This window comes from Hyperolius riggenbachi, chromosome 5 (assembly GCF_040937935.1).
Source record: "Hyperolius riggenbachi isolate aHypRig1 chromosome 5, aHypRig1.pri, whole genome shotgun sequence".
Taxonomy (NCBI): Eukaryota; Metazoa; Chordata; class Amphibia; order Anura; family Hyperoliidae; genus Hyperolius; species Hyperolius riggenbachi.
The window spans coordinates 365,955,781-365,979,612 of NC_090650.1; the positions used below are offsets into that span (position 1 = coordinate 365,955,781).

Genomic DNA, 23,832 nt, shown 5'->3' on the forward strand with positions numbered 1-23,832 from the left:
TCTTGGTGATTCTTGCTCATTCTTGCCAGCCCTATAGTTTGTATACATGTGTGTGTTAGTAATTAAGTCTTCAGCCAGGAGTGGATGGGCTGCTCTGTGATCCTGCTTCTGATTATTGTTGTGGTTTGTGCAGCCCCAGCGAGAGCGGCTCTAAGTCCGGGCTGCACGTCATTTGCAATCTGGAGACTGTTGATCACCTCACTAATTACACCTCCCCCTCTCTCTCTCTCTCCTCTCCTCTCTCTCGCTCTCTCTCATTCCCAGAGTGCATATCAGGAACAGACACACAAAGACATGCGCACTCAACTTAATCAGCCATTTTTTTAAACAGGGCTAAAACGATAATAATTAGCAGAATAAAGACATTCATTTCCTTTCCTCCTTTTCCCAAGCCCTTCACAAGCAAACAGCGAGGCAGCGGATGGCACATGCTTTCACACCCTGCGGACCCAGAACAACAAGCAGCAGAGCCCCCTCTCCGCTGCACAGCTCTCGCCTCTTCTGCACTCCTGCAAAAAGTTCCAGGATTATTCTTTTTTTGTAGGATTGTTCCTTTTTTTTTTTTTTTTTTTTTTTTTACCCTCATCTCTTATTTTTTCTCCACTTGATGAACATTCTTCTGTTTTATTGGATGGGATCAGCAGTTGTGATTAAGCTGAAGAGAGAGAGATACACACACAGTCTATAGAAGAAGATCAAGTGTAAACTGCAGAGGGGGAAATGGAAAGTAAGTTTTTTTTTTTTTTTTTTTGCTTTAACTTTTATTGAGCAGTTTGTGTTAAATTTAGGTCGAGTATTGATTATCTTTCCAGGCTGATCTTGCACAATCTTTGATATTTCGCTCTCTCTCTCTCTCCCACACTCTCTCTCTCTCACTCTCTCGCTCTCTCTCTCTCTGGTTGCTTAGCTCAGAGCTTCACTTTGTTTCTCTCACATACACACACACACACACATTCCCCATCTGCACAGATCCCGGCTAACTCCCCCCTTCCTTTCTTTTCTTCCCTACGAGCTGACATACCAGGGAGCAGTCCGCACTCATTGCTGCTGGGTGTCCGTTCGCTCTTTCTCTCCCTTTTCTCCCCCCTCCAGTTTTCCTCTGTTGCAACTTAGGCATCTCAAGGCAGGGGAAGGAAAAGAAAAAAACTGTCAGACAGCAAGAATCCTGGCTGTCAAAAAAAAAAAAAAAGTGCCCTCATCTCTCAGCCAGGGAAGTCTGGAAGCTACTTTTCCCCCCTGTAAAGACAAATAAAAATTCTGCAGCTTTCCACGTTGGCTTTTCCCTCTCGGTAGGCACAGCACTGTACCTCTATGCCAGGCATGTAGGGCTCCAGGTATGTGTTTTGCTTCCAGGGAGAGAGGAGTGCTCTAGGCAGCATCCAGGACTTATTCTTCATAAAAAATAACAAAACAAAAAAAAAGCCTTACTAGATTTAAAAAACAACCAGAAAATACTCCTTTGTCATCTAGTTTGTCTCCTCTCTGCTCTGTGAAGCTGCTGTGGGGTTTCTGCCTAGGAATAGGCAGAGCTGCTTTCTCTCTGTTTTCTTTCTCTGGATGTTCCTGGTACGCTCTGCTAGGTTCAGATGACCTTGCTGGGGGTGGCCGGCAGGGAAAGGCCGTGGGGGATGGTTTTTAGACTGTCTCCTGGAGCTTTTCTCGTCCTGTGCTGGCTCTCTCGGCTACAGGGGCAGGCATAACTCATCCCCTCCACTCCCTGCTATCAGCACACACTGACTCTCCCAGGCAGAAGCACACAATACAACTGACATAAAAGTCACAAGCTTCCCAGTAACAGCAAAAGAGAGAACGAGAGAGCATAACACCTATATCTAGAAAGAAAGAAAACAGGCCATAAAGAGGAATCTTGCTCTAAATGTTCTTTAGCCTATAATGCAGCGGGTACAGCTTAGATTGTGTATCTAGAGAAGGCAGCATTCCAAGCTCAGGCTTCTGTTGTCATCTGTGCCACTGGGATCTGCATAGTCATTTTCTGCTGCCTTCTCTCTGCTCCTGTGTTTGCCTTTCTCCGATTCCAATCTCCCCCCTTAATCTGATTGTGAATCCAGCCTTTGCCCGTGGAGTGGAAGTGGGGTTTGTTGTTGGTGGTTGTGCAGAAGCAGACAAGCTTATTGTGTTACCTGCTAGTTGTGCATCAGGTTCATCGGCATCTGCCGAGGCAAGAGCTTCCAGGGAGATCAGAGCAGTCACCTTCTTCTTCTTTTTAACCCTCGTCGTCGCTTTTTGTTTTTTTTTCAGGGATTTATCCATATTTCTTTAAATGAAGGAATAGATGATCAAGTTCATGCCCAAAAAGAGAAAAAAAAAAAAGAAATTGTAACAAAGGGGAGGGGGGTTGATGAGTGTAAAACAAAGCCAACTTCAAGCTGAAGATGGTGGCTAATATTTATCCAAACAGGCTGCTGTGACGGAAGTCTGACCATCCCGTTGTCTGACAGTTGCATTTCCTCTCCTTCGTTCCATTTTTTTTATTAACCCTTCTCCCTTTTTTTTAATCAATGCTCATGTAGATGGCAGTCAAAGGAGGTTATACATTTTTCCTCTTCTCCTGGATTTTCAGTGGCTTGATCCTTGTGAGCAATCAGCGCTCAAGAGCCCAGAAAATGTTATATTTGAGGTACTGAGCAAGCGGAGGCTGTGAAATATGCAGCCCAGCCTGTGGGGCTGCTGCTTAGATTGAGGTAGAGACTTGGCTGCGATTGGGACACGACAGTGACATGGGCATCGATCGCTTCCATTGAGAGCAATGCAAAAACACAGCCTGGGTATGTAACACTCTCAATGCCATCAGCACTTGTTCTACTTTCTGTTTACAGATGATTCTGACAGGGACCTATTGGGCTTTGGGTCAGGCTTTTCCTTTCAAATGAATATTTTTTTTTTCCCTTACCGAGTTTAGGAAATGCACTTTATCGGAACGCCATAGGAAAGGTATTTTGCAAAAAAAGCAAACATTTGGATTTGGAGTTTTTAATATTTCAAAGAACATCAACAAAGCCACAAGTTATGTAGTCAGTTTTAATGCATATGCATGTCATAACATTACTAGGATAAGCGTTCTAGCACGAATATTACTACAAGGTGGACGTTGTGTCTTTTCACCCTTATGATTGCTGCTTTACTCAGCAGGGAACCAGAGCCTATCTTAAAGAACAAGACAGCTGTTTGAGCTTGTGGCTTAGGAACAATACCCCTTAAAGCTTACTCTTTTTATGTTTTCTCAATACACATCTTTCATAATATAGACTAATCTATAGGGAGGCGTTGACAGTCATTTTGTACACTTATTTTGCCTTTTACACTATACCAGCTGCTTTTTTCTTACCCTGTCCAGCCTAGGCATATGCTAATTCTGTTTCCTTGTTTACGATAGCAAATGGAACATCAACAAGGAGCTACAACAGTCATAAATCTGTGCAAAAAAAAAAATTAATTCTAGACACAGGGAACAATGAGAGGTCAGGTGGACCATCTGTAAGGCAGTCATAGTACCTGCTGTTGCCTTATGCTGTTACACTGCCTAATTGTTCTTTCAGATTGAAGTTATCAATTAGGCTTAGCTCAAAATAGAGAGGACCTCAGCTGATCGTGAGTATAGTTCCTTTTCTGAATCCCCACAATTAGGCCTGGCTATTTAAAAATACATTTGGAGACAAAAACAAAAATAACTGTATTAGCAACTTTAGTCTAAGGGTGTTGTGAAATCACGTTGATGCAGCAGAATTGACTGCTGCCATCCAAGGGCCTAAATTCACACAATGAAATTTGATTATCTCTAATAATATTAGATCCTGCATTGGATGGATGAGAATTGAGGTGGTTTTGTTGATTGCAAGGGTTTAATGTTGCATTTCAGATTCTGATGTGGTTTTAGACTCTCTTCCATTAACAGGAGAGGGGGAAAAAAGCCCCTGAGGTTTTACAATTATTTCTTAAAGATAATACATTTAAGATTGCATTGCTGGACTGCAGAAATGTCATAAAGGCAAAAAGGGAAGCCCTTTAATAACTCTTGAGATTCAGACATGTTCAGCAGTTAAATTGGGTCTGACTTCACCAGGGGTCGACAATGTGTCATTTCCATGAAGCCAAATTGCCCTCTGCCTATATGATATTAATGTGCAAATCAATATTTCAGGGATTAAATTTCCCTTCTTCATTTTTTATGGTTTCTACCTCAATAAGTCTCAAGTCTATTAGAAGAGCCTGGATGATTTAAAATCTTACACTGCTCTACTTGCCGTGGTCTTGTTGCGTTGGCTCGATTTCGGATTTTGATTGAAAAAAAGAATCGCGTAGGGAGAAAAAAAAGGGAAAAAATTGATATCACAAGCCTCTATCCAGTGAAGGGAGGAATGGCTATTGGAAATAGAAAAAAAAAACTTGTTAAGATAATACATCTTCATTCTACGGCTTTAAAAAATATTGTGTTAATCACCTATTGATTTATTTCAAAATCAATGGCAGCACCCTTTCTGGCTGTGGGATTCCTTTAGCAGTCCTGGCTTAGTCTCTAGCTTAATTATATTAAACCCTCTGCATTCCTACACCAAGTTCTAAGCAGGTAGAAGTCTGGGACTTTCTGTTTAGAATTAAAGCAGTAAGGAGGTTAGATAATAGTATCTTGAATGGGCTGAATCGATTTGCCACTGGTGACAGGCTAAAGCATTACGCCAGCTGTAGTGTGCTATGTTTACACTTGCATGCCTGTCCTACTCCAGTGATAGGCCTGTACCACTATACGAAGGGTACTTGTGCACTCTGCTTGCTTTTTTTACCTCACAATATGCCTTTTTTACCTTACGATATTACACTGTTTCATTAAAGCTGTGATTAGAGTGAGGGGGAAAAATGCAGCACAATAGAACCAGATAGATGGAAATCTGAGGAGATGCCTCGTTAAACCTTGCAAAGGCCTAGTACCTATCAGTTGTTGTTGCTTCCTAGTCTTACCAGCTGGGCCAAGTTCCATACAGCTGCATGCATTTCATGTGTGATAGAGCTTTTTTTTTATCTAGTCTGAATGACTCCTTTAAAAAAAAATACGCACTGCAGGTTTACTTAATTTAGTCTCTTTTTAAAGAAATGGCCATGAAAAGGAAACAAAAAAGGTGTTCTAATCCCAACAAGCTGTTTTTATATTTTTAACAGCCCTGTTCATTTTTAATCAAGAGGGTACATTCACTTCAGAAGACAAATCTGAGGTGTGATGTTGAAATCGTTTTTATTTTCTACCTTTTTTTTCCGCCTGAGCTGTTCTCGATAATAAGCAGAACCTCTTTTAGGCATGTCAAAACACTCTGTTAATCTATTCTTATTTACAATTAATCTCAATAAAATTTAATCTTAACTGGGCTTTATTCAGTGGCTTAAAATATCTAATTATATTCAATTAACTGCTGTCATAGTAATTAACATTGCTTAATTACTTCTGCATATATTTAGGCTAAGATCATTAGTTACTGCTTGTTCTCTTTTTTTCTTGCTATACTTTTCATGTTTAGTCGTTTACATGGTGCTTCAGTATGTTCACTGTGAGCTTAATTGTGTCATCTGTTAATTAAGAAAGATAATATATACATATAGGCCACTGCATGCTCACTGTGCTGGCAGACAGATAGATGGATAGATAGGTAGGTAGATTGATAGAGAATATTGATTACATAGTATAAAGTGACACATTATTCGTGCATAGGCGATGTATTATTGGTGTAACCCCAAAGCATTAAATATAATGTGTTGTATGCCATAGATGTGCTTATACTAAGCACTCCTGTAGGTGTGTGTAAGCATGTGGCCTTGCTATATACGTTGTGTGTCAGAGCATAGGCTCCTTTCAGTGTGTTGTCAGTAACATGAGAGGTTAGCCTGAGCCTTGTGTTTACAGAAGAAGAGCCTCTCTGTGTCTGCCTTGGGGCTGCACCCAAAGGCAGCGTTTCCTACTCCAGACCCATCAGAGGGTTAAGGACTTGGCCATCATTCAAAGAGAATAACACTTGGGGAAAGGTGCATGTGAAATGTACAAGTTTCATGTAATTAGTGCTTAATTATATTAACATATGCAAATTGTCAACTTAGGAGGCTTGTTGAGCTGGCAGAGATCAGATCAGCACAATCGGTGCATTGTTCTGCCATAATAATGGATTTGGAGATGGATTGTGGAAACATAACTAGCTCTCTAATTTAACTCATACCATGGTGAAATTTCATTAGTCGTCATGGAGACTGGTTTTAATTGTGCTGACTAATGTGGGGGGGGGGGGGGGGGGGAAGCAGAACGTCCTACAGGAGAAAGGGGGCAGTCAAATGCACCTCACAATGACACTTGTTTGTACATGTTTCCACTTGTGTGGGAATTTACATATGCAAATAAACAGATCCCCCTGCTCCATTTGTCATGGCTGTTCATTACCCATGAAGAGGACATTGTTACACGCTACCAAGACAGGATAGTGTCAACCAGTCCAGCCACATTCTTTCATAATTTTTCTCTGATTAATAGACCTGAGTGAGGCTTATTCTACTTGGGCCCCAGCAAAGGGCAGGTCAGTTCTGTGACTCAAAAGGCTTCCCTCAGAAGCTGAGGAGATTTTTTTTTTTTTGCTTCTCTCTCTCTCTCTCTCTCTCTCTCTCTCTCTCTCTCTCTCTCTCTCTCTCTCTCTCTCTCTCTCATACTCACTCTCTCTCCCTTTCTCTCTCTCTTCCTCTCTCTCTCTCTTTTCCTCTCTTTCCCTTCTATATCCTTCTACTTTGGCTAGCCCCCTCATATGCAGAAAAAAAATGACTCTTGCTCTTGCTAATATCTCATCGAGCAGTCTTTGGCTTCCTACTGCAGAAATGAGGAAAAATAGGAGATTGTGCTATCTGAATATTAATCCTGTTTTTGACAGGAAGGTAAACTGATATAATTACTTTTCTGTTGAAGGAATGGTGGTTTATACAAGTGTGAAAGCATCGGAAGAGGATTAGCATTTTTTTGCATAATGAAAAGCTCCACTGAATAGGCCACTGAATGGTTGACTGAATGACCGAGATGAAAGCAAGGCCCTTCTTTCTCTCCATTCTTCTGCCTGGCTTTAACTAAACTTGTATTTGTCCAAGTGGTTGGGATACAAGCAGAAGCTCACATTTCAGCAAAAGGTTTCTAGATGTCCTCAGCTTTCACCGTCACGTGAAGCAATACGTGTTATAAAAAATTGCTGGAAGGATATCGAATAAAAAGGTCCGTGCGTAGTAATATAGGTCAGCAACATAGTCACCCAGCTAGAGAAATATCGACCCCTCTTATGTGGATTAAGTTCAGCCTTTTCACGTGCAGAGCCATATTTCTGTTTATTTTATTTTTTCTCTAAGAAACTATGTTTATTAGTTACCAGTATATGCTATCTATTACTTCAAGGGTACGATTAGGTTACATACATGCTGTATAAGGTGCACGCTTATACTACATAAGCTAGTATAAGTACAGTATATGTCTACTGTGTATACTCCATTAGGATTGTGGTGATTTAGTATGGTATATGGCTTACATAACGCAGTTCATAAGACAATGCTTGTTTTCTGTCATCCAGGCTGGCCTTTCTATTCCACAGTTCACACTGCTAACTATTCCTGCATATTCTATAGTTATTATATTCTTGACACTGTGTAATACAGTTCATATCACTAATCTTGCCTTTTTGCTATAATGCTCAAATATACCAACTTATCTTTGCATTATACCAATCAAAGAGGTAAGAATGAGTTTATATAACTAGCTTTGGCCTTGGAGACTTCATGTTAATAACCTTGTCTTATAGTAAGCCTTACATATCATACCTTCCACTTTGTATTATCTAGCATATGCATTATATACTTATTATTCATACAGCTTGCCATCTTCTATAGTTACTATAACCCAGCTTGTGCCATTATTGTGCAGAGCACATATGGATTTATTACATGCTTCATATCACATAGGGTTGTCTTTATATTTGTCTGCCAAGCATGAATAAAGTTATTGGTTTTTTTTTTTCTTTTTTTTCTTGTTGAACATAAAATATACAACTGCTGTGTACTGTAGTGCTGAATTTGGTATTTTGGCTTTGACATGCCTGGAAAGCTTTTAACTCTGTTTTTCCTAGCCTGGTATATCATGTTCACTTTGTTCCTTTATTGTGTTAGGAACATGATTTACATTTGGATGTCGTTGTGATATTTTTCTAAGTAAGTTTGAGCCCTGCTGTAGCTGGCTAGCTGTTGACAGTGTGATCAGTACCTCTAATTATGTGCTCTCAACAGTAATTAGAGCAGTTAAAATACCCAAAGTGTTGAGACACTCTTGAAGGTGGGAACCGCTCCTTTTTGCACATCTGTAAATTGAATACGGTGAGGATAATTATTTATCTGTATGTACATTAAGCAGCCTCTTCCCCAGTGTCATATCACCATAATTATCAATTTAGTGCCACCAAAGACAAGTGTTGGCAGATTCTGCCAGATGCTGACCTGATTTGTTTACTGCTCGGTCCCAGAAGTTGCCTAACACATGCTATCGGTACACTTGGGATTTGACTATGCCTGGTGTAAAAAGGAAGGGGAAAAAAAAGCGATTGCTGCTTTGGCTGTTTCTGCTTCTTTATGTGATCATTATGACTCGTGTTCTTTTTTTGTTTCATTGTCTGTAGACACTGCCACAGGCGTAGATATCTTCTGATCTTTTCTCTGTTGAAGAACCATAAGGCCTAGCATGCCTTGCCAACCCAGGGCATGCTGAGGCCTGTGGGTCGCTGACAGCCGGCAGGTTACAAATAGCCTGTCCATGGCCTAGCTACAAATGTGGCTGGTTTTAAACAGCTTCTGAATTTCAAGTACCAGGCAGTTTATGTCGCAAGATTTTTCTATATAGTGTTTAAGATAAAAACATGTCATTTTTAGGGAATTATCAGAACAAAAGATATTGAAAGGCCTGTTGCAGCACGGGGTGGTATTGTCCGGCACACAGCTGACTTCCTGTGCACTTATCGCACTGTAGAAAAACTACTACCTGTCATTTCCTTGGTACTGTTTGCCAAAATGGGGTCTAATGGAAGCAATAGGGCGTGAGGTTTGAGGTATCTTAGTTTCTGTATCGGTGTGAGGTATTTATTTTACACAAATAGCTAAGAATTATATCTGTTGCTCTATCATATAATGTTGTTGTTATGTTGTAGGGTGAGAAGCCCTTTAAGATTACATTTAGAGTTTACTTTGAGGCTTATCTTAGTGTGGTGTATTTTGAGAATATTGTGAACGTTACCCAGAAAAAAAACGTAAACATGGTTCTTGCTAGCATGTTAGTCATAATACTCGCACGTTGTCAGATACTTCATTTTACCGACTGAGAAGGCCCTAAAGGAAAATCCTGGTACTTTCGTGAGGGTTTCTATATTTGGACTGCGACTAGGTCATGCTCAAAACTACATATGTCTGCTGGGAGATGTGAAGGCCATGTCTATGTAATTGTTCCTTCTTCTGTTACTTCTCATTACAAGTTGAAAACAAACTTTCTGGGCCAGCCTAAGAATGTCCTTACAAAAGCTGGATTTCTTTAAGGAAAATATACCATCTTTTATTAAAAAAAAAAAAAAAAAAAACTCCTTTCTGTTTTAAAACATGGTTAAGCAAGCAGCATGTGTTGTCACTGGCAAGTCTCCAGCCGCTGGAGAATTGGATAACACATGGGCTAATGGTAGCTTATGTGCTGTCTGCATTCTTACTGAGTGGGCAAAAGACCAGAGCTGAGCACTGTTTTAGACTGTGCAGCAGTGTGCAAAAATATGACATGGTTTTCTTATGATGTACTCACATTGGAACCGGAGCTGTTAATCTTTGTGAGATTTCCATGCATTGCAGGCTCTTTGGGCCTGAAACAGTTAAATCCTTTTGGTTCCAGTGGTGGAGCGAGAAGGCTATCTTTGTGAAATTATACAGATATACTGGATTTCAGGCTCATTTCATAAGGCGAGGGACAATAGGCAAAGCACATCCAACCACGACAACCAATCAGAATACAATCTTCAACCTATCTAACTTCAGTTCATTGAAATCTGATTGGTTGCTATGCGCTACTGCAGGATGTAAACTATCATTGGTGTTGGTGCTGGTTTATTAAGCAGACCCACGGCTTCTCGGCTAGTATGATTTCTCTTTACTGTATCTGAATTTGAACTGTAAGGCAGTACCTTGGCCATAAATGGTCCAATTTGTTGCCACAGACCAGGATCGCTTGTGATAGACCTAGATATATCTCAAATAATCAAAAATGTGTGTAAGAGTTGAGGATATGGAGTAAGATTTGCAGAAATGTTCCTAGCATGGTAGGCTGTGGTTCGGATGCAAGATATTTGTAAAATTAGCGTTTAGCCAAATAACTGACACAGTCCTGTCAAATGTCTGATCTCGTCTATTGGTTAAAAAAGTGACGCGACAGCCTTGCAATCAGAAGATCCAAATCCCACCCATTTCCGAAGCTCAGTGGTCATTAAAAAATTGGACAAAGATTAGATCATTATTCGCTGATTACCAGAACATCTCGCTGCTACTGAGTTACTGGATCTAATTAAATACAGCCTCTGACAGCATTTCAAAATAGGAACTATAAGCCCAACATAATAATAATAATTGGAAGTCCTTTCTGAATCATTAAAACACATGGACATACAAATACTGTAATGGTCTGCTGTGTCTGTGTAGAGCCTGTGTGCATGTTTGTGTTCTGAGTGTGTGAGCCTGTGTGTATATTCTGTGTGTGTGCATGATCTCTGCGTGTATGTTGTGTGTGTGCGTGCCCCCATATGTGTGCCTGTGTGTGTTCTCTGTGTGTACATGTTGTGACTGCGTGTTTGTATATATTTTGTATGTGTGCATGTTCTGTGTTTTGTATGTCTTTTTATTCTGTGTGTGTTTTCTGTGTGTGTATGCGCTCCGTGCATTTTCTGTGTGTGCCTGTGTGTGTGTTCTTTGTGTGTACGTGTAGTGACTGTGTGTCTGTATATTCTGTATGTATGCATGTTATGTGTCTTGTGTGTCTGTGTGTGTTCTCTGTGTGTACTAGTAGTAGTGACTGTGTGTCTGTGTATTCTGTATGCGTGCATGTTCTGTGTCTTGTGTGTCTCTGTGTGTTCTCTGTGTGTACTAGTAGTAGTGACTGTGTGTCTGTATATTCTGTATGTATGCATGTTATGTGTCTTGTGTGTCTGTGTGTGTTCTCTGTGTGTACTTGTAGTAGTGACTGTGTGTCTGTGTATTCTGTATGCATGCATGTTCTGTGTCTTGTGTGTCTGTGTGTGTTCTCTGTGTGTACTAGTAGTAGTGACTGTGTGTCTGTGTATTCTGTATGTATGCATGTTCTGTGTCTTGTGTGTCTGTGTGTGTTCTCTGTGTGTACTAGTAGTAGTGACTGTGTGTCTGTATATTCTGTATGTATGCATGTTATGTGTCTTGTGTGTCTGTGTGTGTTCTCTGTGTGTACTTGTAGTAGTGACTGTGTGTCTGTGTATTCTGTATGCATGCATGTTCTGTGTCTTGTGTGTCTGTGTGTGTTCTCTGTGTGTACTAGTAGTAGTGACTGTGTGTCTGTGTATTCTGTATGCATGCATGTTCTGTGTCTTGTGTGTCTGTGTGTGTTCTCTGTGTGTACTAGTAGTAGTGACTGTGTGTCTGTGTATTCTGTATGCGTGCATGTTCTGTGTCTTGTGTGTCTGTGTGTGTTCTCTGTGTGTACTAGTAGTAGTGACTGTGTGTCTGTGTATTCTGTATGCGTGCATGTTCTGTGTCTTGTGTGTCTGTGTGTGTTCTCTGTGTGTACTTGTAGTAGTGACTGTGTGTCTGTGTATTCTATATGCATGCTTGTTCTGTGTCTTGTGTGTCTGTGTGTGTTCTCTGTGTGTACTTGTAGTAGTGACTGTGTGTCTGTGTATTCTGTATGTGTGCATGTTCTGTGTCTTGTGTGTCTGTGTGTGTTCTCTGTGTGTACGTGTAGGGGACTGTGTGTCTGTGTATTCTGTATGTATGCATGTTCTGTGTTTTGTGTGTCTGTGTGTGTTCTCTGTGTGTACTTGTAGTAGTGACTGTGTGTCTGTGTATTCTGTATGTGTGCATGCTCTGTATCTTGTATATTCTTTATATGTTTTCTGAGTGTGTATGCATTCTGTGTATTTGCTAACTGACTGTCTCCCAATCCCCTTGAGCTAAATGTCGGGTTTCTGGATACAGTCCTTTATCTGAACACACCTCGCCTTGCCTCTAGGCTGACCCTAGTCTGGCATGGATTTTGTTGGATGATCGCTGTTGTTTTCCCTTATAGCAAGAGATCTGCTTAGCCTCTTCCCCTTCCTTCTCCATACTAATGAATATGACACCCAGGAAAGTCATGCACACATGTTTATAGGCATATCTGTCAAGATGGTGGTCCATCTTGCTTTTTACCTCAGACAACCATTTGGGGCCTGCACTCAGCTCAAGCTGGTGACAGGTTATTATTATTTAGTATTTATATAGAGACGACCTCTTCCACAGCGCTGTACAGAGTATATTGTCTTGTTACTTGACTGTCCCTCAGAGGGGTTCCCAATCTAATAGTCCTATGTATGTGTATGTTTTGTGTAGTGTATGTATACATAGTCTAGAGCTGTGATGGCTAACCTTGGCACTCTAGCTGTGGTGGAACTACAAGTCCCATGAGGCATTGCAATACTCTGACAGCTCTAAGCATAACCCAGGGAGGCAGAGGCATGATGGGATTCGTAGTTTCGTCACAGATGGAGTGCCAAGGTTAGCCATCACTGGTCTATGGCTAGTTTTAGGGGCTAGCCAGTCAACTTATCTGTATGTCTTTGGGATGTGAGAGGAAACCGGAGTGCCCAGAGGAAACCCACACTGACACAGGGAGAACATACAGATAGTGCCCTAGCTGGGATCGAACCGGGGACCCCGTGCTGCAAGGTGAGAGTGCGAACCACTACGTCACCGTGCTGCTCTACAGATCACACTGGTCCTGGGCTTGTATAGGCTGTCATCAAACTCTGTGCCTGGAAGTTGTACTATGCAAGGCATGCAGCTTGCAAGTGACCTGACTGCAGGTGAAGTCATGCATTCTATGTTCCTGTAAGAGAGCCTATAGCCCTGTATGTTGCAAAGCACACTGTATATAGCACACCAGCAGTACTGATTAATACATCATCCAAACAAAGCTTTCTAAGCACTGGATGAATTGTACGGCCGGTTATATAGTGGGGGCCTGTTCCAACATGTCAGACAAATAGAGAAGTGTTGTACAAATCTTTTTTTTCCCCCTTAATTATACATGCTAAGTGGATTAGATATTGCATTTCCTTAGCTGCATGTTAATCTGCCTTTCACAGAGATAGGGTGAGTAGTTCATTCTGTCTGAAGGGCAAGAGAATGCACTGCAATTAAGGTGACAAACCATCCAAATGTTGTGCTCATGCAGCGGCGAATGGAAGGTAGTGGAATAGCATTACTTTTCATAAAACTATATCAGTTCAGATTCGACCTGTGTGTGACTTGACTGTGGCTATTCTTAGACTTTACCGAGTGAGTGAATTGTAGGAGTGGGATTCTGTGTATGGCCCTTGTTTGTAACACGTAAATCAAACATGTGCATTGCTTCTGTGTACCATGAAAGATGTTGGCACTATATTGAAGCTCTTTTGATTATAAAGCTTGGGTTGCTCACAGATATGAGATAATGGTCACCCAGTCAGACCAGCTTCATCCAAACTGTGTAGCGATATTTCCTCTAAATCTATGTACCTATGTCACAATTTTTTTAATGATTTTTGATTTTTTTGCATGACAAGCAACTGTTCCTGTGATGTTGCGACATAGATATGTGTGCGTAATTAAGCGGATGACGTTTTGAGATGCCCGGCGATTAGGACTGTTACGGCAGATCAGATCTTTAAGATCTCCGACAACTCCCACGCAAAGTGCCACGACAGTTCGAACAATCGTTCACACCCGTTGTGCACCCGACATATGCAGTCACGTACTTTTGCGGGCAGGAAGATGGATTGATGGATTGGGGAAAGCTCATTCATCAGGTTGTTTCACAGAGCCCCCCCCCCCCCCCTTATCCATATACCAGTCAGTACGGGCCTTCAAACTGCAGTAGACAGCCACCAGTCAACTGCTCCTAAGGGGTATGAACATTCAGGCAGGTTCGGAAACTTGTGTAAATTGCTACTGTCCCCACCCACAGATAAGTGTTGCTGTCTGTGTGTGCAGCACTCTCCCATTTCCTTCCCTACCCTTCTCTAGAGATATAAAAATAAATGCCAGCAGAACATGTCTTAAAACAGGCCATCCTACTGGTGGACGGATTGTCCTTGCATGACTGCCCCCCCCCCCCCCCCCATGACATCTATGGCCAACCTGAGTGTCAATCTTATTGCCTAGTAAACATCCATCGTGCATATATTACATGACCTGGAGTTCCTAGCCAGGAAATATTTCCTATTTTTTTTTTGAGTAATCTATCAATGCAGTAAACTGTGTGTCTGTTGGGCTGACCATCATTAGAAGTGACTGATGGATGATTAGTATTGGTTGATGAGCATTGAGCATGTAGACAACAGTGCCTCAAGTCACAGACAGGGATAAAGAACTAGAGTAAGAAGGTTCTAAATCCTGTGTGTGCCCTGTCTGGGGTGGAGGGAGTCATGCCAGACATGTGCACCTACTCAAAGCAATTTGTATCTCTTCTAATTACCTACAAGTAACAGATAGCAGAATACTTGATGTGCTAATGAGTTTAGCATTTAAAGATTTAGCAGCACATCTCCCCAGCTTCCTGAAGCCATCACCTTGAATTGTAGAGGTGAGGTCAGCAAAAAAAAAAGGAAACAGCCAACTCACTGACCCACTAACCTTCAACAATCATAGTAGATGAAACGTGAACACAGTATATATTTTGGCAGTAGTTCCCGATCACAGGAGACAGTTCAAGTGCTCACTGTCAACAAGGACTTCATGGACAGCCTTTAGAGTGGTTCACCTCTGATTTATTCATAAGCCTCACACAGGCACTTGGCTTTGTTGTTCCCCTGTTAAAAGCTGGGGGTGGGTTCATGCCAATAAGAACAGAAATCGGAAGCCTCTTGCTGAGCCCAAAACTGAATAGCACTTTAACTCAAAGCCAATGACCTGCATTTCCAGGGTCTCAAGTGCTACAGTTGACTGTATGTGTAAGCTCTGAGCCAAGCAGGGAGGGTGAATCAATAATGTCTCCGTTAATAGTGATATTAAACTTACATACCCTTATGGTCAGGAATTTTTATGTTTTTTCAGCCATTACGTTAATACCATTTATCTTAGCAGCATGGTGGCTTAGCGGTTAGCATTCTGTCAATCTACATCGTGGTGTATTTCAACGAGAGGCCATCTACATGAGGTTTGAATGCTGTTGTGTTTGTGTGGGTTTCATCCATAACCATGCTAGCAGGTTAATTGGGTTCTGCATAAAATGGCTATAGTCACATGTATACAAGTCACTGAGGTAGGTACATTAGATTGAGAATAGTTATTGACAATAGCTAGATAGATTTTCGCCTTGCTTGCTTTTACGTCAAATTTCCAATTAGGGTTTTTTTTGTCGTTTTTTAAATCAGATCATAGAAAATCAAAGGAATTTAATTTTTCTTGATAGCATTAGTCTTTGTTTCTTTTTTGTCACCTTATCTGTACAATACTTTTTTTAGCACCCAGCGAGCCGAAACGTACTAAAAAGTGTGAAAAGTAGTACGAGCGAGTGAATCAAGAGCAAACCATTTTGATTTATTTATCTGTTTATTTATTGCTCGCCATATACTGATAAGTTATTTCATTATTGAGGTGAGAAACAGATAAGGGAACTAATTCAATGAACTTTTCTCCTGAGTTTTCTCACAGGAGATGTTTTCTCATTTTATTTAAAAAATTACCAAAAATTAGGTAAGAAAAGGTGACATCAAATGTACGGTCATTATGTATTACAAGGTCTTGTATTAAAAGGTATTGTATAAAAGGTCTTTTTTTAGGTGAGTTAAGTAAAAGCTGATAAAATGAAGATCCTGGTGAGACAACTGAGATTTTAGTGGCCGGATAGTGTACTGGTTAAGGGCTCAGCCTCTGGCACAGGAGCCTGAACCTCTTCAGTAAGGAAACCTTGAGCATAACTCCCTAACTGCTACTCCTATAGAGTGCACCCTAGTGGCTGCAGCTCTAGCACTTTAAGTCCACCAGAGAAAAGCACAATATAAATGTTCTGAGTCTTGTCTAGTTTAGGGCCATTATGAGCAAACAGGTACAGTCCTATGGACAATACTAATCATGTTTACTTTTATTTGAAATACTTTTTTAAAAAACGAGTTCCTAGCCATTATTTTATTATTTTCTTTTAGTCATAGTGAGATGTTCCTAGCCTAAGCCAGAAGCCGCAATTAGCGATCTCCTGTGAGAATAAATATGTTTTACTCTCCATTTATTGGTGGGCCGTTAGAAACTGTCCTTCCCGTGACAAATTATTTCTGTGATCTCGAGTGCTGGGGAACCGTACATCAAAGAGGACGCTGAACTTTTGCAAGAGATTCAATGAAGGAAGGAGCTACATTAGGAGATAGTGATGAGAGTTAATGATATATCTTAGATAAAGCTCGATCTGATCACAGCCACCAGCTCATTTGTCAGGGCCAGAGTGGAAATGTCAGGACCAATGAGCCCATGAGTGCTGAAGGGGGCAGAAGGGCTTTTGGAGACACTTTTGTGCTGGGAGTAGGCCATGGCTTTAAACGCAGCTCTAGGGACCGAGCAGGATTAGCCAACTCTCTGCTCAAATCCCCCAGCATAACAGCATTAGTTGGGGAAATCAGGTTTGTTAAGGAAGGGGAGAAAATATAAAAAATCTGTAAAATAGCTTTAGGCTGGAGCCCAATAACTATGCAAAGCAGCAATCCATTTTATGAAAATAATTTTCACTGATGTTATCTCGCATATATTAAACGCAGAGGTTTTAGTACACAGGCGCCAGGAGGTAGAATTTCCAGCAATATAAAATGTCCTTTCTTATGTAAATTATTTGTATTTTAATGAATAAGCAGCACAATCATAAAGAAAAAAAAAGAAAAGAAAAAGTCCAGCCTTTTAAAATAGTTGATTCTAAGCAAAAAAAATAAAATGAATAAGGAGCCATTTCATCATGGCAGGCAAATGATTTAACCTATCTGTGAAAGAATGCTTTAATTACAAAGCAGATAAATACACGCTCTAAATAGGCATTCTCATAATCAGCAGGCAGAACATTTTATTGAAACATATCCACTTTGCCTTTTTTTGTGCCTCATTGAGTGAATGGGTTCAGGATCTCGTCCATCAGGTACTGTAAATTGTTCTGTGCTAGATAATGTACTCAGACAACTCCTGCTTGTTTAATTCTATTGATTTACAGTGTTAAACTGAAATAATCTGATACCTGCTTCCTGCCCTTGGAATTGTTGTTGTAGAGAGAAAGAGAGAGAGAAAGAAGAGGGGGGGGGGGGGGGTCTGATTAGTTTTTTTCAGCTCTTTTAGCTGTTTTGAATGTATAATTATCATCGTAGGTCATTTGATAGCTGGTTCTAATTGCTGCCAAGCATTGTCTGCTTGCACTTACTGCTGAAACACGATCAACATCTTACTTGGGTGGATGTTTGGTGGTAAACTTTAATTAACTCTTATTGCATTGAGAAGAAGTTCACTCAAAGTGCTACACGACTAATCATTCACCTCCATTATGTCCTGGCAGATCTACTTGTTCTTGCTTCTAGCAGATGAACCAGCCTGTAATAAAGAGTCTGGCGGACTTAGTTTCCATAAGGTTGCTTTGCAGCAATATTTTGTTGCTTCTCTTAGGAGATAATTGGGTAAAATAATTATTAGAGGCCTGTATCTGATTTTTCATACACCTATCTCAGATTACCCCTTTCCTGCCAGGCAATATCATTTTAATAGAAAGGGTAGATTTAAGATAACATTATTCCGCCAGCTTCTGTCCCACTCTGCCTGGTTCTCCTGAATCAATACAATTAAGGCTGTCTCCTGTTGGAATTCTGGTAATTATTTATCTTAAAATACTTTTCCTGTAATGATATTGAAGTTAAGGTAATCAGGTTACGGGCAAATCACGTAGAATTCAACTCTCCGAATTGCAGGCCCTGCTTGATTATAATTTGTGTGACATCAAGTTTGTTTGAAAAGGGATAATGTGTGGGGAAGGCAAGGAGCTCATAATTGTGGCTGACGTTTGTTTGTTTATAATGAAATCTAATTAAGGTTCGTACATCTAAAAAGCACAAAAGTTAATTACCGAATTGCTTATTTCACTTCGGCACAACAGACAAATTAAGTCTCAGTGTAAAAAAAAATAAATACAAAATAAATAAATAATAATAATAATAATGATGACAGAAGATGACGCTTTGCAGAGGTCAACTGTCTCCTTTCATTTGGGCATTGTAAGGACAGAGCATGCTAAGAGAATTAACAACGCATTAGCTAAATAAGACATGTGCGGGAATATGACGTGATGTAACCAAACAAACTTGAAGGCTCTCGGAACTGATGAAATCCATTTCACCAGCTCCTCCCCAAAAAAAGGACTTTCTTTAATGCTCACATACATTCAGAGATGGATTAGGATGTAATGGGGCCCTAGGCAAGGTAGTAGATTTAGGGCTTCCTTGTAGTCCTCTTGGTAAGCTGAAGAGGTCAAAGTAGGTAGCAGGTGAGCCCTTCGACACCCACTAGGCCCCAAGCTCCTGCCTAGGTTGCCTGGTGGATGATCCTGCCCTGCATACATGTGGACTAACAATAAGCCCTTTTCTTGTCTGCACTTTCACGCTAAGGCCCTCTTCACACTCGAGAATGCAAAATTATGATCGCCCAGGGATTGTAATTGCGATGTTGCACTATCCCGTGATCTTTCGGCAATTAGCGATTCGCATTCCAGTGATTAAGAATCGCGCGACAATCGCTGGGAAAATGCTTCATGTAGCGTGTTTGCGATCAGTGATAATTGCAAATGCACCACAACAGCTGTAATGAGAGTAATCCCATAGGATTGCTTGTGCAGCGCAGCAGCACTTTGCTGATCACCGGTGATCGAGCGCGAATGGGCCCTAGCTAAACAGAGGTCACTAAAGTTTTGTACACGTAGAAGGTCAGTTGTGACTAAAAATAGATTCCTTCATTTTGATCAAATTGTTATTATTATGCATTTATATGTCCTTCTGTATTTCTTACAGTACATTTAAAATGTATGTCCCTTACTGTCCTTTAAAGGCACTCACTTCCCAATGGTTCTACTATAACCATAGTCTATTATCAATCAATTTCGCCCGAAAAGGGTTAAGGGCTCTGCTAGGAGATGTGGGTTCGAATCTCGTTTCTTCCTGTTCAGTAAGCCAGCACCTAATCAGTAGGAGACCTTGGGCAAGATTCCCTAACACCGCTACTGCCTATAGAGCGTGTCGTAGTGTCTGGCCCTTTGAGTCCGCCAGGAGAAAAAGTGCAATATAAATGTTGTTAGTGTGTCTACAGTTCCCTAACATCGCTGGTCTCCTCCTCTGCAGTTGGCCTGGACAGATTGCCTCATCCAATGTGATTCTTTCCCTTCAGGAACTTCAAAAAGGGGTTCCTCCAGCATGAAGCTATTCATTCTTTCTGTCTCTCTTCTTTCCATAGAGCAGAACGTGCTGATTGGCCAAGCACCAGGTCTTATTAAAACCACCACTAAAAATGATCAGGACAGATGATTTTAGGAGAGATATTCTGAAAAATATCATTGACCTGTCTTTGCAGAATCCGTTTGGCTCCCTTAACTGTGGAGCATCAGGGAGCAGATATACAGAAAACTGTCCAAAAAGCTATTGATTTCATCCACAGACGTAAAAACATAGCTATGTTGCCCCTAGCAACCAAATGAGATTCCAGCTGTCCATTTTCTAGCTCCTAAAGATAAATCTAACTTCTAATTGACTGTTTGAATACCGCTTCTCTTAAAAAAATATGCTCCTGTGCTCCTAGCAAAATGGGAACTCTAAATTCCAATAAACCATATGGAGTCTTGGTAGTTGTAAGGTCTGGACGCCATCTGTTAATTGCCTGACTAGCATCACTAGTTAGGGGTGTTGAATGCACTGTTTAAATATGTACTGAAAGGCTTTAAATATACTTTCTCCCAGTTGTGCTCAGGCTAGTTTTTTTTTTTTTTCTTTTTTCATCATGACTTAGAGGGTTGCTAATAGAAATGGAATGTTTCCCCGAAATACCTGGCCTGTGATTAGTTTTATGAAGATAATTACAGTGGTGTTAGGCTTCAGACAAAGTTTTTCTTTAAGTAACCAGAGAATAGAAACTTTATTGTTGGGGATGTTGTTAGAACATAGTCGTAAATTATGGTTTCATAGGACCAACTTCATCGTCTAATTGTTTAATGATGCCTTAAAACCCTAACTTGCTTTGTTAAAACAACAGGGGTCCCTCCTCCCGTGTGGATATGAACACACTACTTTGTATAGCCGTAGCAAGTATATACATATACATAAGCATCACCAAGCCTTCTTCTATCAAAGAATGGAGCCTTAAAATTACTTTTGATTACTCCAAAACCCCTGCTGACTCAATGTCCTTCTGTTCCCTAAGCACACTAATAATTATTAATGGGCTATTATTGCAGGGACACTACAATGCCTGTGTGTTTGTCCTTTTGTTCATACAAAAACAGTACATGTTTGTTTTTTTCGAAACCTTGTAGTTTATATCAAAACTCTGCACACAAACACTTTGTGCGGAAACAGCTACGTAATATTAGAAAGGTTCTGATAAGGAATTCATTATCGTAAAAATTGCAGTTGTAGCAGCAACAGTTTTTTTTTCGCTGACATCACTGGAACAGATGGATTTCCCAACATGTGACTAAATTGATAAGAACCACAGGACTCCTGCATAAGAAAGAAGACTCATCAGATATTTTATGGCCTATATAGCGTTCAGATGATGTCCGATGGAACATGATACAAAAATTTTGCCCCAATTACAAACAAAAAATAAGGTTAAGGGACAAAATAATAAGCTGTTTTCTGTATGTACAAAGACAAATAACATTTATATCACGCTTTTCTCCTGGCAGACTCAAAACATCAGGGCTGCAGCCACTAGGATGCGCTCCATTGGCAGTAGCAGTGTTAGGGAGCCTTGCCCAAGGTCTCCTACCAAATAGGTGCTGGCTTACTGAACACGAGGAGTCGAAATTCAAACCCAGGTCTCCTGTGTTAACCAGTACGCTATCCAGCCATAGCTAACTGTAGCTGTAGCTGTACTGTAGCTATTGTACTGCATTACAGTTTAATATCCTTTCTTAGCAAACTTAAGGATGTTTTGTTTATGATTTGCACCATTCAATACAAAAATGTGTGTAATTTAGACAACAGTGAACTTAAAAGGAGGAACTTTTATAAAGTATAAAGATAGCATTCACAAAATGCAGAAAAAGCCAATAATTTGCTGTATATTATATCATTGTAATAACAGAATTCATATTCCAAATAATTTCTAAGATAACAAGCTATCCATGTGCATTCTCTGTGAGATCTTTTAGAGGTCACCATAATATAAGAGACCACACGTGATGCATGGATATCCATGACGACAACACGGTAATCTTTTAGGGTATGTTTTTCCCACTGGTGAACCAATAAAAATTGTAGAATAATCCCACTGCATTCCAAAGACTTGTCAATTTATCCTAACAGCTGCAAGAATCCTACTTGTCAAGCCAGTCTTACAGAGCTCTCAAAGAATTGTTTATCTCCTGTCTATGCTAAACTTAGATTTGTGAGTTAGTATGGTGCAAGAACCAAGGAAAATATTCACACTCAAGAGATATGCTGACTCAGAGATGTGCTCAATAAATCAACAGTATGTTTACCCTTCGAGGGTAGATCTTTTTTCTTGATTCTTGATGCATGCAACTTGTGTGGAGGCTTTTAAGCTCCTGGAGTCTAGGTGAGCTGAGCAATTGTTTCTTGTTTGCTGGTATGGTGAACATACGTGAAGCAGTCATAAGAGAGACAACCATTTTCTTACCTTGAATAATATTTTAGCTGATATCTGCAGTGAAGGCTTCCTCGTATCCGGGGAGAGAGGTGACAGCCAGGGCAACCAGGGAATGGTGAAGCTTGTGTGGTTAAGCTGGCAGTGTTCTCATCTGGATATTTGGGTTCGGTGGAGGGCAGAATTTAGGGTGCCAGGACCTCTGTGCCCATTGGTTTCCGAAGTGTTAATCCAGCACTTCTCATATAATAGTTACACCACTGGATTGCAATTAATTGGTAAGCTGTATGAACAAGGTTAGAACAAAAAATTAGACATGACTGGATGAAAATACTTTATTAAATTCCAGAATTCCACTCCTGAAATACTGATATGGTCCTTATAACCATAGTAGGCTATAAGAGGACACATGAGGCACTTTGTCTCACTTTTTGGGGGGCTATTAGGCTCATTTGCCTGAAGAAGCAGGAGTAGAGCCTGTGAAATGTGTTGTGCCTTTGTACATCTATCATGGTTCTTTTGAGGCAAATCCACTTTCTTGTTCATTTTATACTAAATTGGTTTAAATTATTTTATATTCTTGGTGTTCCTTTAGCAAGTTACATTGACTTGCATACCTTAAATGGAGAGGTTGGGTTTTTAACCCATACTTTTAGCCTGGTTCTTCCTTGACCCATTTGGGGTCAGGCTGTTCTCCAGTAACCCATTTGGTGTCTGGAATGGCGATCCTTACTTGTAGGTACCCGGGCCTTCTGTCATTAAAGGGAAGGTTCACGCAGCTGCAAAAAAAAAAAAAAAATACAAATCCACTTACCTGGGGCTTCCTCCAGCCCGTGGCAGGCAGGACGTGCCCTCAGCGCCACTCCGCAGGCTCCCGGTCTTCTCCGGTGGCGCACCCGACCTGGCCAGGCCAGCTTCCAGGTCGGGCTTCTTGTGCACTCCAAAATGCACAGGCTCAGTAGTTCTGCGCCTGAGCAGTACAGCCCAGGGGACGTCCGATGACGTCAGCGCGCCGCCGTGAGGCGTATTTTGGAGAGCACAAGAAGCCCGACCTGGAAGCCGGCCTGGCCAGGTCGGGTGCGCCACTGGAAAAGAGCGGGAGCCTGCGGAGCGGCGCCGAGGGCACGTCCTGCCTGCCATGGGCTGGAGGAAACCCCATGTAAGTGGATTTGTATTTTTATTTTTTTTTGCAGCTGCGTGAACCTTCCCTTTAACATCCATCATGTTGTATCATTAATATCCATCCTACTGCTTGACTTACTACACTCTTGTGGTCTCTCTGTCATGTTTTTTTGTCTTTTCAGTATCTACTCCAGGACATTCCTCTCTAGAAGAAGTTCATTATTCTTGTAATGGCAGAGGCAGGACTTTTTTTTCAAAGTCAACCACAGTAAAGTACAATAGCGGGATGACAACATATTATGGCCAAAGATAACATTTCTCTCCACTGACCTACTAGTACACGTCTAATGCTGGATCCACACGGTGCGTTCGCGCACTCCATTTCCCGCTCGATTCCCGTCGATTTGTTTATTTCCAACATGTCCGATTTGGATTTCAATGGATCGTTAGGTCAATTCGGCATACTTTGCATGTGAATCGACCTAACGATCCATCGAAATCCAAATCGGACATGTTGAAAATAAACGAATCGACGGGAATCGAGCGGGAAATCGAGTGCGCGAACGCACCGTGTGGATCCAG

The 23,832-nt window shown here is 40.9% G+C and overlaps 1 protein-coding gene and 1 long non-coding RNA gene across 3 annotated transcripts in view; one reads left to right on the forward strand and one right to left on the reverse strand.

The window, feature by feature from the left end:
- The window catches only part of LOC137518989 (uncharacterized), a 33,460-nt gene extending 30,679 nt beyond the window's left edge, over positions 1–2,781 (reverse strand). Inside the window, exon 1 of the long non-coding RNA XR_011020942.1 lies at positions 2,142–2,781. This is a non-coding gene — a long non-coding RNA (uncharacterized lncRNA). The remainder of the gene's footprint in view (positions 1–2,141) is intronic.
- Positions 280–23,832, forward strand: part of ZFHX4 (zinc finger homeobox 4) — a 235,237-nt gene continuing 211,684 nt past the window's right edge. For both annotated transcript variants that reach the window (XM_068237516.1, XM_068237517.1), the window contains exon 1: positions 280–727. The gene's annotated coding sequence lies outside the window, so the exon portion shown is untranslated. The remainder of the gene's footprint in view (positions 728–23,832) is intronic.